Source organism: Cherax quadricarinatus, chromosome 8, assembly GCF_038502225.1.
Source record: "Cherax quadricarinatus isolate ZL_2023a chromosome 8, ASM3850222v1, whole genome shotgun sequence".
NCBI classification, from domain to species: Eukaryota; Metazoa; Arthropoda; class Malacostraca; order Decapoda; family Parastacidae; genus Cherax; species Cherax quadricarinatus.
In genome coordinates, this window is record NC_091299.1 from 62,209,078 (window position 1) to 62,221,235 (window position 12,158).

At 46.4% G+C, this 12,158-nt stretch overlaps 1 protein-coding gene across 4 annotated transcripts in view; it reads right to left on the bottom strand.

Annotated features, from left to right (window-relative positions):
* LOC128685297 (rap guanine nucleotide exchange factor 2) overlaps positions 1-12,158 on the bottom strand; it is an 832,363-nt gene that overhangs the window by 208,226 nt on the left and 611,979 nt on the right. Inside the window, exon 1 of one of the 4 annotated variants that reach the window (XM_070083073.1) lies at positions 5,273-7,889. The exons of the other annotated variants lie outside the window; for them this stretch is intronic. The gene's annotated coding sequence lies outside the window, so the exon portion shown is untranslated. Of the gene's footprint in view, positions 1-5,272; positions 7,890-12,158 lie in introns of those variants that run through there. 4 annotated transcript variants of the gene reach the window in all.

Consider the following 12,158-nt stretch of genomic DNA (forward strand, 5'->3'; position numbering starts at 1 on the left):
GTTACAGTGGTGGTACTGACAACAGTGTTACAGTGGTGGTACTGACAACAGTGTTACAGTGGTGGTACTGACAACAGTGTTACAGTGGTGGTACTGACAACAGTGATACAGTGGTGGTACTGACAACAGTGATACAGTGGTGGTACTGACAGCAGTGTTACAGTGGTGGTACTGACAGCAGTGTTACAGTGGTGGTACTGACAACAGTGTTACAGTGGCGGTACTGACAACAGTGTTACAGTGGTGGTACTGACAACAGTGTTACAGTGGTGGTACTGACAACAGTGTTACAGTGGTGGTACTGACAACAGTGTTACAGTGGTACTGACAACAGTGTTACAGTGGTGGTACTGACAACAGTGTTACAGTGTTGGCACTGACAACAGTGTTACAGTGGTGGTACTGACAACAGTGTTACAGTGGTGGTACTGACAACAGTGTTACAGTGGTGGTACTGACAACAGTGTTACAGTGGTGGGACTGACAACAGCGTTACAGTGGTGGTACTGACAACAGTGTTACAGTGGTGGTACTGACAACAGCGTTACAGTGGTGGTACTGACAACAGTGTTACAGTGGTGGTACTGACAACAGTGTTACAGTGGTGGTACTGACAAGTGTTACAGTGGTGGTACTGACAACAGCGTTACAGTGGTGGTACTGACAACAGTGTTACAGTGGTTTTACTGACAACAGTGTTACAGTGGTGGTACTGACAACAGTGTTACAGTGGTTGTACTGACAGCAGTGTTACAGTGGTGGTACTGACAACAGTGTTACAGTGGTGGTACTGACAACAGTGTTACAGTGGTGGTACTGACAACAGTGTTACAGTGGTGGTACTGACAACAGTGTTACAGTGGTGGTACTGACAACAGTGTTACAGTGGTGGTACTGACAACAGTGTTACAGTGGTGGTACTGACAACAGTGTTACAGTGGTGGTACTGACAACAGTGTTACAGTGGTGGTACTGACAGCGTTACAGTGGTGGTACTGACAACAGTGTTACAGTGGTGGTACTGACAACAGTGTTACAGTGGTGGTACTGACAACAGCAGATCACGCGAAAATCACAAATTTAAAATCCAGTATTAATTTTTTTAATGATTATCTTCGTGTGTAAAACTTTAAATCCGTAGGGGTTATATATCGTCTGTGTGAGGTGACCAGACATGATCCAGACGGTTGTAAGTACTCCAATGGTTGTAAGTACTCCAGTGGTTGTAAGTACTCCAGTGGTTGTAAGTACTTCAGTGGTTGTAAGTACTCCAGTGGTTGTAAGTACTCCAGTGGTTGTAAGTACTTCAGTGGTTGTAAGTACTCCAGTGGTTGTAAGTACTCCAGTGGTTGTAAGTACTTCAGTGGTTGTAAGTACTCCAGTGGTTGTAAGTACTCCAGTTGTTGTAAGTACTCCAGTGGTTGTAAGTACTCCAGTGGTTGTAAGTACTCCAGTGGTTGTAAGTACTCCAGTGGTTGTAAGTACTCCAGTGGTTGTAAGTACTTCAGTGGTTGTAAGTACTCCAGTGGTTGTAAGTACTTCAGTGGTTGTAAGTATTCCAGTGGTTGTAAGTACTCCAGTGGTTGTAAGTACTTCAGTGGTTGTAAGTACTCCAGTGGTTGTAAGTACTCCAGTGGTTGTAAGTACTCCAGTGGTTGTAAGTACTCCAGTGGTTGTAAGTACTCCAGTGGTTGTAAGTACTACAGTGGTTGTAAGTACTCCAGTGGTTGTAAGTACTCCAGTGGTTGTAAGTACTTCAGTGGTTAAAGTACTCCAGTGGTTGTAAGTACTCCAGTGGTTGTAAGTACTCCAGTGGTTGTAAGTACTCCAGTGGTTGTAAGTACTCCAGTGGTTGTAAGTACTCCAGTGGTTGTAAGTACTTCAGTGGTTGTAAGTACTCCAGTGGTTTTAAGTACTCCAGTGGTTGTAAGTACTCCAGTGGTTGTAAGTACTTCAGTGGTTAAAGTACTCCAGTGGTTGTAAGTACTCCAGTGGTTGTAAGTACTCCAGTGGTTGTAAGTACTCCAGTGGTTGTAAGTACTCCAGTGGTTTTAAGTACTCCAGTGGTTGTAAGTACTCCAGTGGTTGTAAGTACTCCAGTGGTTGTAAGTACTCCATTGGTTGTAAGTACTTCAGTGGTTGTAAGTACTCCAGTGGTTTTAAGTACTCCAGTGGTTGTAAGTACTCCAGTGGTTGTAAGTACTTCAGTGGTTAAAGTACTCCAGTGGTTGTAAGTACTCCAGTGGTTGTAAGTACTCCAGTGGTTGTAAGTACTCCAGTGGTTGTAAGTACTCCAGTTGTTGTAAGTACTCCAGTGGTTGTAAGTACTTCAGTGGTTAAAGTACTCCAGTGGTTGTAAGTACTCCAGTGGTTGTAAGTATTTCAGTGGTTAAAGTACTCCAGTGGTTGTAAGTACTCCAGTGGCTAAAGTACTCGTGGTTAAAGTACTCCAGTGGTAAAAGTACTCCAGTGGTAAAAGTACTCCAGTGGTTAAGTACTCCAGTGGTTAAAGTACTCCAGTGGTTAAAAGTACTCGAGCGGTTAAAAGTACTTCAGTGGTTAAAAGTACTCCATTGGTTAAAAGTACTCCATTGGTTAAAAGTACTCCACTGGTTAAAAGTACTCCACTGGTTAAAAGTACTCCAGTGGTTAAAAGTAATCCACTGGCTAAAAGTACTCCTGTGGCTAAAAGTACTCCGGTATTTAAAAGTACTCCACTGGATAAAAGTACTCCAGTGGTTAAAAGTACTCCGGTATTTAAAAGTACTCCACTGGATAAAAGTACTCCAGTGGTTAAAAGTACTCCAGTGGGTCAAGGACTACTTACATGACAAAAGTCAGAGAGTAAGAGTAAAGAATGAGACATCAAAATGGGAGAGAGTAACGAGTGGGGTTCCACAAGGATGAGTGTTAGCACCGCTACTGTTCCTGAACTACCAGAGAGGATTAAGGCCAGCGTGTCACTGTTTGTTGATGATATAAACCTGAGGCAAAGAACAAGAACCGTAGATTACAGTGGTAAACTTCAGACATTAACAGACTGTAAATATGGTCAGACAAGTGCCTTGTTCAGTACAACTCGAGTAAATACAGGTCATACGTTTTGTATAAGGACAGATTATAGCATGGGTGGAGAGAAGCTGCAAGTATCACGGATGGAAAAGAAGACCTCGGGGTCAGTATAACACCGAGCATGTCGCCAGAATCGCACATAAACCCAATAACGACAGCGGCATATGCATGATTAACATACCTCAGAATAATATTCAAGAACATGAACAAATAGGTAGCAGAGACTTTGCATAAATGGGGAGAAATCAGAATGGGGGCACGTCACAAGCGGTGTTCCTCAGGGGTCAGTGTTGGGCCCGTTGCTGTTCACAATTTACATAAACGACATAGATGAGGGAATAAAGAGCGACATAAGCAAATTTGCTGATGACACCAAAATAGGCCGTCCAATTCATTCTAATGAGGACAGAGCACTCCAGGATGATTTGAATAGACTGATGCAGTGGTCGGAGAAGTGGCAGATGCAGTTTAATATAGACAAATGCAAAGTTCTAGATGTTGGACAGGAAAATAACCATGCCACATATAAACTAAATAATGTAGATCTTAATACTACTGATTGCGAAAAGAATTTAGGAGTTCTGGTTAGCAGTAATCTAAAACCAAGACAACAGTGCATTAGTGTTCGCAATAAAGCTAACAGAATTCTTGGCTTCATATCTAGAAGTATAAATAATAGAAGTCCTCAGGTTGTTCTTCAACTCTATACATCCTTGGTTAGGCCTCATTTAGATTATGCTGCACAGTTTTGGTCACCGTATTACAGAATGGATATAAATGCTCTGGAAAACGTACAGAGGAGGATGACAAAGATGATCCCATGTATCAGAAATCTTCCCTATGAGGATAGACTGAGGCCCTGAATCTGCACTCTCTCGAAAGGCGTAGAATTAGGGGGGATATGATCGAGGTGTATAAATGGAAAACAGGAATAAATAAAGGGGATGTAAATAGCGTGCTGAAAATTTCCAGCCAAGACAGGACTCGCAGCAATGGTTTCAAGTTGGAAAAATTCAGATTCAGGAAGGATATAGGAAAGCACTGGTTTGGTAATAGAGTTGTAGATGAGTGGAACAAACTCCCGAGTACAGTTATTCAGGCTAAAACGTTGTGTAGTTTTAAAAATAGGTTAGATAAATACATGAATGGGTGTGGGTGGGTGTGAGTTGGACCTGACTAGCTTGTGCTGCTGGGTCTGGTGCAGTGTTCCATCCTGGAGTGAATATGACCTGACCAGACTGGGTGGGTCATTGAGCTAATCAGGGGAGGGGGGGGGGGACATGGACCTGCTTCGCATGGGTCAGTAGGCCTGTTGCAGTGTTCCTTCTTTCTTATGTTCTTATATATCAGGCTAATCACTGAGTACGCGGCTCCAGCACGGAACCCAACCTGGTCAAGCACATAAAAAAAATAAAAAAGTGCAAAAGTTTGCAATCAGACTAGTATCATAATTGTGAGTTATGTACTATGAGGAGCGGAGAAGGATAAGGGTAGACATGATTATTATATACAAAATTTTAAGAGGAACTGATATGCCTGATAGGGATCGGGTGTGTGAATTAAGAGGACCAGGATCCAAGAGGACACAAGTGGAAGCTGAAGACACACAGGAGTTATAGGGATGTTGGGAAGTATTTCTTTCGTCTGAGGCTGGTTGAAAAGTGGGATGAGGCAGTGGTGGAGGTAAACTTAATACACAGTTTCATCACTGCTACACCAATGTTACATCAGTATATATAATAAACTTCTAGGAAGCGCTGTCAGGAGCTATATATATATATATATATATATATATATATATATATATATATATATATATATATATATATATATATATATGTATATATATATATATATATGGGTAACAAGATCACAGTAAACAGGTGATATCAAAATATGCAAAAAACCACTGCGAAAAAAATAGTGAGCTTTCAAGCGCTTTCTTGATTTCTCACATTATCAAGTTCCTTGATAATGTGAGTAGTCACGAAAGCGCTTGGAATTTCTCTATTCTTTCAGAGTGGTTGTTTTGCATATATATATATATATATATATATATATATATATATATATATATATATATATATATATATATATATATATATATATATATATATATATATATATATGGTTTAAATATGCAAATTAGTTGAAGAACAAGAAACTTTACAGAAACAAATGGGTGATCTTGCATCATTACCTAAGATCTGGTCACTTAGAGAAGTCTTAAAGTGGAGTGTAAATAATGGTAGGAAGGTCGTGGCACCTTGACTCACCACCCGACTGATGGAGATCTTGGCAGTGTTTATGTAAGGATCCAGTTAGTGTAGAGTTAACTAAAGAGGCAGCACTGAGTTAGCTGTCTTAGCCAGGTGGTGAAGACCCAGGGAGTGCTAATATGAGTGAGAGAATATAGAAATAGCACTCGGAGAGGCAGTGTTTTCCCAGGTAGTCTTGGCTGAAGCAAGACGGCTGGAGGCGGTAGTGAGAGAGACAGTGTGTAGCTGCCGGCATGGTGCGAAAGGGTGTGTCTCTAAGTTCACACCATACTGCTGCTCCCCTTCTCTCTCAACCGCTCTCTCTCTCTCTCTCTCTCCTTGGCTTGCTCTCGTCTCCTAGTAAATGTTGGGCTGTTGGTCGATAAGCTCTCAATGGACGTAGCTTTCAGGTTGTACAGAACACATCACGCCCACCACTGACCACTGCCATCATCCACACTACACCTCACTCTGCCTTCCCTGGCTCCGCATCTGGTGTCTACACTCCACACCCACGCAACCCACCAGTGTTTTCACAGCCTGACACATGTACTCCATGAACATTGAGGTAGCACTTGTAGACACTAGTTGTAGACCTTGTCAAGAATAGTTGTAGTAGCACTTGTAAATACTAGTTGTAGTAGCACTTGTAGATATTAGTCGAGGAAGGCTACTGGTTGTTGCCTTCCCAGGAACACTCACAGCACCAGCTACTTACTAGGTGTTGCTTTCCCAGGAACACTCACACCTCCTGCTAGTTATTGGCTGTTGCCTTTCCAAGAGCACTCACACCACCTGCTAGTTATTGGCTGTTGCCTTCCCAGGAGCACTCACACCTGCTAGTTACTGGCTGCTGCCTTTCCAGGAGCACTCACAGCACCTGCTAGTTACTGGCTGTTGCCTTCCAAGAGCACTCACACCTCCTGCTAGTTACTGGCTGTTGCCTTTCCAGGAGCACTCACAGCACCTGCTAGTTACTGGCTGTTGCCTTCCAGGAGCACTCACACCTGCTAGTTACTGGCTGCTGCCCTTCCAAGAGCACTCACACCTCCTGCTAGTTACTGGCTGTTGCCTTTCCAGGAGCACTCACACCACCTGCTAGTTACTGGCTGTTGCCTTTCCAGGAGCACTCACACCACCTGCTAGTTACTGGCTGTTGCCTTTCCAGGAGCACTCACACCACCTGCTAGTTACTGGCTGTTGCCTTTCCAGGAGCACTCACACCTCCTGCTAGTTACTGGCTGTTGCCTTTCCAGGAGCACTCACACCACCTGCTAGTTACTGGCTATTGCCTTTCCAGGAGCACTCACACCACCTGCTAGTTACTGGCTATTGCCTTTCCAGGAGCACTCACACCTCCTGCTAGTTACTGGCTGTTGCCTTTCCAGGAGCACTCACACCACCTGCTAGTTACTGGCTGTTGCCTTTCCAGGAGCACTCACACCTCCTGCTAGTTACTGGCTGTTGCCTTTCCAGGAGCACTCACACCACCTGCTAGTTACTGGCTGTTGCCTTTCCAGGAGCACTCACACCACCTGCTAGTTACTGGCTGTTGCCTTTCCAGGAGCACTCACACCACCTGCTAGTTACTGGCTGTTGCCTGTTGCCTTCCCAGGAGCACTCACACCACCTGCTAGTTACTGGCTGTTGCCTGTTGCCTTCCCAGGAGCACTCACACCACCTGCTAGTTACTGGCTGTTGCCTTTCCAGGAGCACTCACACCACCTGCTAGTTACTGGCTGTTGCCTGTTGCCTTCCCAGGAGCACTCACACCACCTGCTAGTTACTGGCTGTTGCCTGTTGCCTTCCCAGGAGCAATCACACCACCTGCTAGTTACTAGCTATTGCCTTCCCAGGAGCACTCACACCTGCTAGCAGCGCTGCTTATTCCACACCGAAACCACATTTCGTTAATCCACTACACTAAGAGATAATTATTCACGTATTTGTATCGAGTGCTTAGTGCGCGCTGAGGACCGCATAACACAAGCTGACACTGTTGCCAGTGTGAGGCAACAACGTGAGGGCAACACAGTGGTCTTCAGGTGTTGCTGCTTACCAGTCAACATTCCCTCATAACTGGTCTAAGTACACACATATCTCACAGCTGTCATGATATTTTACTAAAGTGCTGTGATATAACATGGTAAGAACTCCATTGTGTGTGAGTAGCAGTAGTACTACTAGTAGTAGCAGCAGCAGTAGTACTAGTAGCAGCAGTAGTAGCAACAGTAGCAGTGAAGGTGTGTGAGAAACTACAGCCTCGCCCCTCCGCGTGAAGTTGCTCCAGGCTGCGTACTGCACTCTCTTCCCCTCTCTGCCTGCCGCCTCTGTTAGTGTGTATGTGTATGTGTATGCGTGTGCGTGTGCGTGTGTGTGTGTGTGTGTGTGTGTGTGTGTGTGTGTGTGTGTGTGTGTGTGTGTGTGTGTGTGTGTGTAGTGTGGCTGTGAGGGGAGACTGATGTACAGTCACCCCGCGGTGACAACTGGCGCTACACGAGTTACTTTACGAAGACTCAACTAGGAAGGTAGTGAGTCAGGTGTGGCTGTGTTGGTAATCCAGGCTCAACACTTGTGTTCTCTCTCACACGGGGTGGTTAAGATGTGGCAAGGTTAGTGAAGCAGTGTAAGTGAGGTGACGGCGCGCGCACCAGCACCCCCTCCCGCTACCACCACCGCAACCACTACTACGCCCGTTGCTACGCCCACTGCTTCGCCTACAGCCACGCAAACAGATACGCCCATGCTGCGCCTACAACCATGCTCACTGCTGCGCCCACTGGTACGTCTACAGTTACGTCCAATGCTACCTGTACAGTTACGCCCACTGCTACCTGTACAGTTACGCCCACTGCTACCTGTACAGTTACGCCCACTGCTACGTCTAGTTACGTCCACTGCTATGTCTACTGCTACCTGTACAGTTACGCCCACTGCTACGTCTAGTTACGTACACTGCTACATATACAGTTACGCCCACTGCTACACCTACAACTGCTCCCACTGCTACGCCCACCGCTACGTCTACAGTTACCTCCATTGCTACGCCCACTGTTACATCACTGCTACGCCCACTGCTACATCACTGCTACGCCCACTGCAACGCCCACTGCTACATCACTGCTACGCCCACTGCTACATCACTGCTACGCCTACTGCAACGCCCACTGCTACATCACTGCAACGCCCACTGCTACATCACTGCAACGCCCACTGATACATCACTGCAACGCCCACTGCTACATCACTGCTACGCCCACTGCTACATCACTGCTACGCCCACTGCTACATCACTGCTACGCCCACTGCTACATCACTGCTACGCCCACTGCTACATCACTGCTACGCCCACTGCTACATCACTGCTACGCCCACTGCAACATCACTGCTACGCCCACTGCTACATCACTGCTACGCCCACTGCAACATCACTGCTACGCCCACTGCTACATCACTGCTACGCCCACTGCAACGCCCACTGCTACATCACTGCAACGCCCACTGCTACATCACTGCAACGCCCACTGATACATCACTGCAACGCCCACTGCTACATCACTGCTACGCCCACTGCTACATCACTGCTACGCCCACTGCTACATCACTGCTACGCCCACTGCAACATCACTGCTACGCCCACTGCTACATCACTGCTACGCCCACTGCAACATCACTGCTACGCCCACTGCTACATCACTGCTACGCCCACTGCTACACCCACTGCTACATCACTGCTACGCCCACTGCTACATCACTGCTACGCCCACTGCTACACCCACTGCTACATCACTGCTACGCCCACTGCTACACCCACTGCTACATCACTGCTACGCCCACTGCTACATCACTGCTACGCCCACTGCAACATCACTGCTACGCCCACTGCTACATCACTGCTACGCCCACTGCTACACCCACTGCTACACCCACTGCTACGCCCACTGCTACACCCACTGCTACATCACTGCTACGCCCACTGCTACATCACTGCTACGCCCACTGCAACATCACTGCTACGCCCACTGCTACATCACTGCTACGCCCACTGCTACACCCACTGCTACATCACTGCTACGCCCACTGCTACGCCCACTGCTACACCCACAGTCATCATAAATTCTACTGGCCTGTAAGCCACAGCGTCGTAGTGTGTGTTGATCTTCACTACACACACTCTACACTTGCTACAACTACAAAGGTCTAACCACCTTTGGTCTGGGACCAGCAGACCCTCGAGTAACTGATCTTAGGAAAATAATCATAGCAATGTATGAGTTATCTCACACCTTGATAGACGATACGACCATCCATGGAGAAGATGGTGGTCCAGGTCTTGTAGTGGTCCAGGTCTTGTAGTGGTCCAGGTCTTGTAGTGGTCCAGGTCTTGTAGTGGTCCAGGTCTTGTAGTGGTCCAGGTCTTGTAGTGGTCCAGGTCTTGTAGTGGTCCAGGTCTTGTAGTGGTCCACGTCTTGTAGTGGTCCACGTCTTGTAGTGGTCCACGTCTTGTAGTGGTCCACGTCTTGTAGTGGTCAACGTCTTGCACTGGTCCAGGTTTTGTAGTGGTTGAGGTCTTGTAGTGGTCCAGGTCTTGTAGTGGTTGAGGTCTTGTAGTGGTCTATGTCTTGTAGTGGTCCAGGTCTTGCACTGGTCCAGGTTTTGTGGTGGTTGAGGTCTCGTAGTGGTCCAGGTCTTGCAGTGGTCCAGGTCTTGCAGTGGTCCAGGTCTTGTAGTAGTCCAGGTTTTCCAGGTAGACAGGAACCATCCTGGTGGTAGGATGGTAGACAGCAAGCATGCAGGTGGTAAGACCATCCCTACAGGCATCGACCACCTCCACCCACCACTACTACCACTACTTCTGTATTGAAATGAAAGAGAAGTGATGCGAAATATCATTTAACCTGAGAAAAAAATATACGCAATACTTGGAGTCAAGGTCGAAGTGCAAATACACTGACAGGGTAAAGAGAGACACACCACTGAGATCAGACAACGAGGCTGTGGCGCTACTGATACAGGAAGCGTAATGCAAACACCACTGAGATCAGACAACGAGGCTGTGGCGCTACTGATACAGGAAGCGTAATGCAAACACCACTGAGATCAGACAACGAGGCTGTGGCGCTACTGATACAGGAAGCGTAATGCAAACACAGCACTGAGATCAGACAACGAGGCTGTGGCGCTACTGATACAGGAAGCGTAATGTAAACACACCACTGAGATTAGACAACGAGACTGTGGCGTTACTGATACAGGAAGCGTAATGTAAACACACCACTGAGATTAGACAACGAGACTGTGGCGTTACTGATACAGGAAGCGTAATGCAAACACATCACTGAGATTAGACAACGAGGCTGTGGCGTTACTGATACAGGAAGCGTAATGTAAACACACCACTGAGATTAGACAACGAGACTGTGGCGTTACTGATACAGGAAGCGTAATGCAAACACATCACTGAGATTAGACAACGAGACTGGCGTTACTGATACAGGAAGCGTAATGCAAACACATCACTGAGATTAGACAACGAGACTGTGGCGTTACTGATACAGGAAGCGTAATGCAAACACATCACTGAGATTAGACAACGAGACTGTGGCGTTACTGATACAGGAAGCGTAATGCAAACACATCACTGAGATTAGACAACGAGACTGTGGCGTTACTGATACAGGAAGCGTAATGTAAACACACCACTGAGATTAGACAACGAGACTGGCGTTACTGATACAGGAAGCGTAATGCAAACACATCACTGAGATTAGACAACGAGACTGTGGCGCTACTGATACAGGAAGCGTAATGCAAACACATCACTGAGATTAGACAACGAGGCTGTGGCGCTACTGATACAGGAAGCGTAATGCAAACACACCACTGAGATCAGACAACGAGACTGTGGCGTTACTGATACAGGAAGCGTAATGTAAACACACCACTGAGATTAGACAACGAGACTGGCGTTACTGATACAGGAAGCGTAATGCAAACACACCACTGAGATTAGACAACGAGACTGTGGCGTTACTGATACAGGAAGCGTAATGAAAACACACCACTGAGATTAGACAACGAGACTGGCGTTACTGATACAGGAAGCGTAATGCAAACACACCACTGAGATTAGACAACGAGGCTGTAACGTTACTGATACAGGAAGCGTAATGCAAACACACCACTGAGATTAGACAACGAGACTGACGTTACTGATACAGGAAGCGTAATGCAAACACACCACTGAGATTAGACAACGAGACTGGCGTTACTGATACAGGAAGCGTAATGCAAACACACCACTGAGATTAGACAACGAGACTGGCGTTACTGATACAGGAAGCGTAATGCAAACACACCACTGAGATTAGACAACGAGACTGGCGTTACTGATACAGGAAGCGTAATGCAAACACACCACTGAGATTAGACAACGAGACTGGCGTTACTGATACAGGAAGCGTAATGCAAACACACCACTGAGATTAGACAACGAGGCTGTAACGTTACTGATACAGGAAGCGTAATGCAAACACACCACTGAGATTAGACAACGAGACTGACGTTACTGATACAGGAAGCGTAATGCAAACACACCACTGAGATTAGACAACGAGACTGGCGTTACTGATACAGGAAGCGTAATGCAAACACACCACTGAGATTAGACAACGAGACTGGCGTTACTGATACAGGAAGCGTAATGCAAACACACCACTGAGATTAGACAACGAGACTGGCGTTACTGATACAGGAAGCGTAATGCAAACACACCACTGAGATTAGACAACGAGACTGGCGTTACTGATACAGGAAGCGTAATGCAAA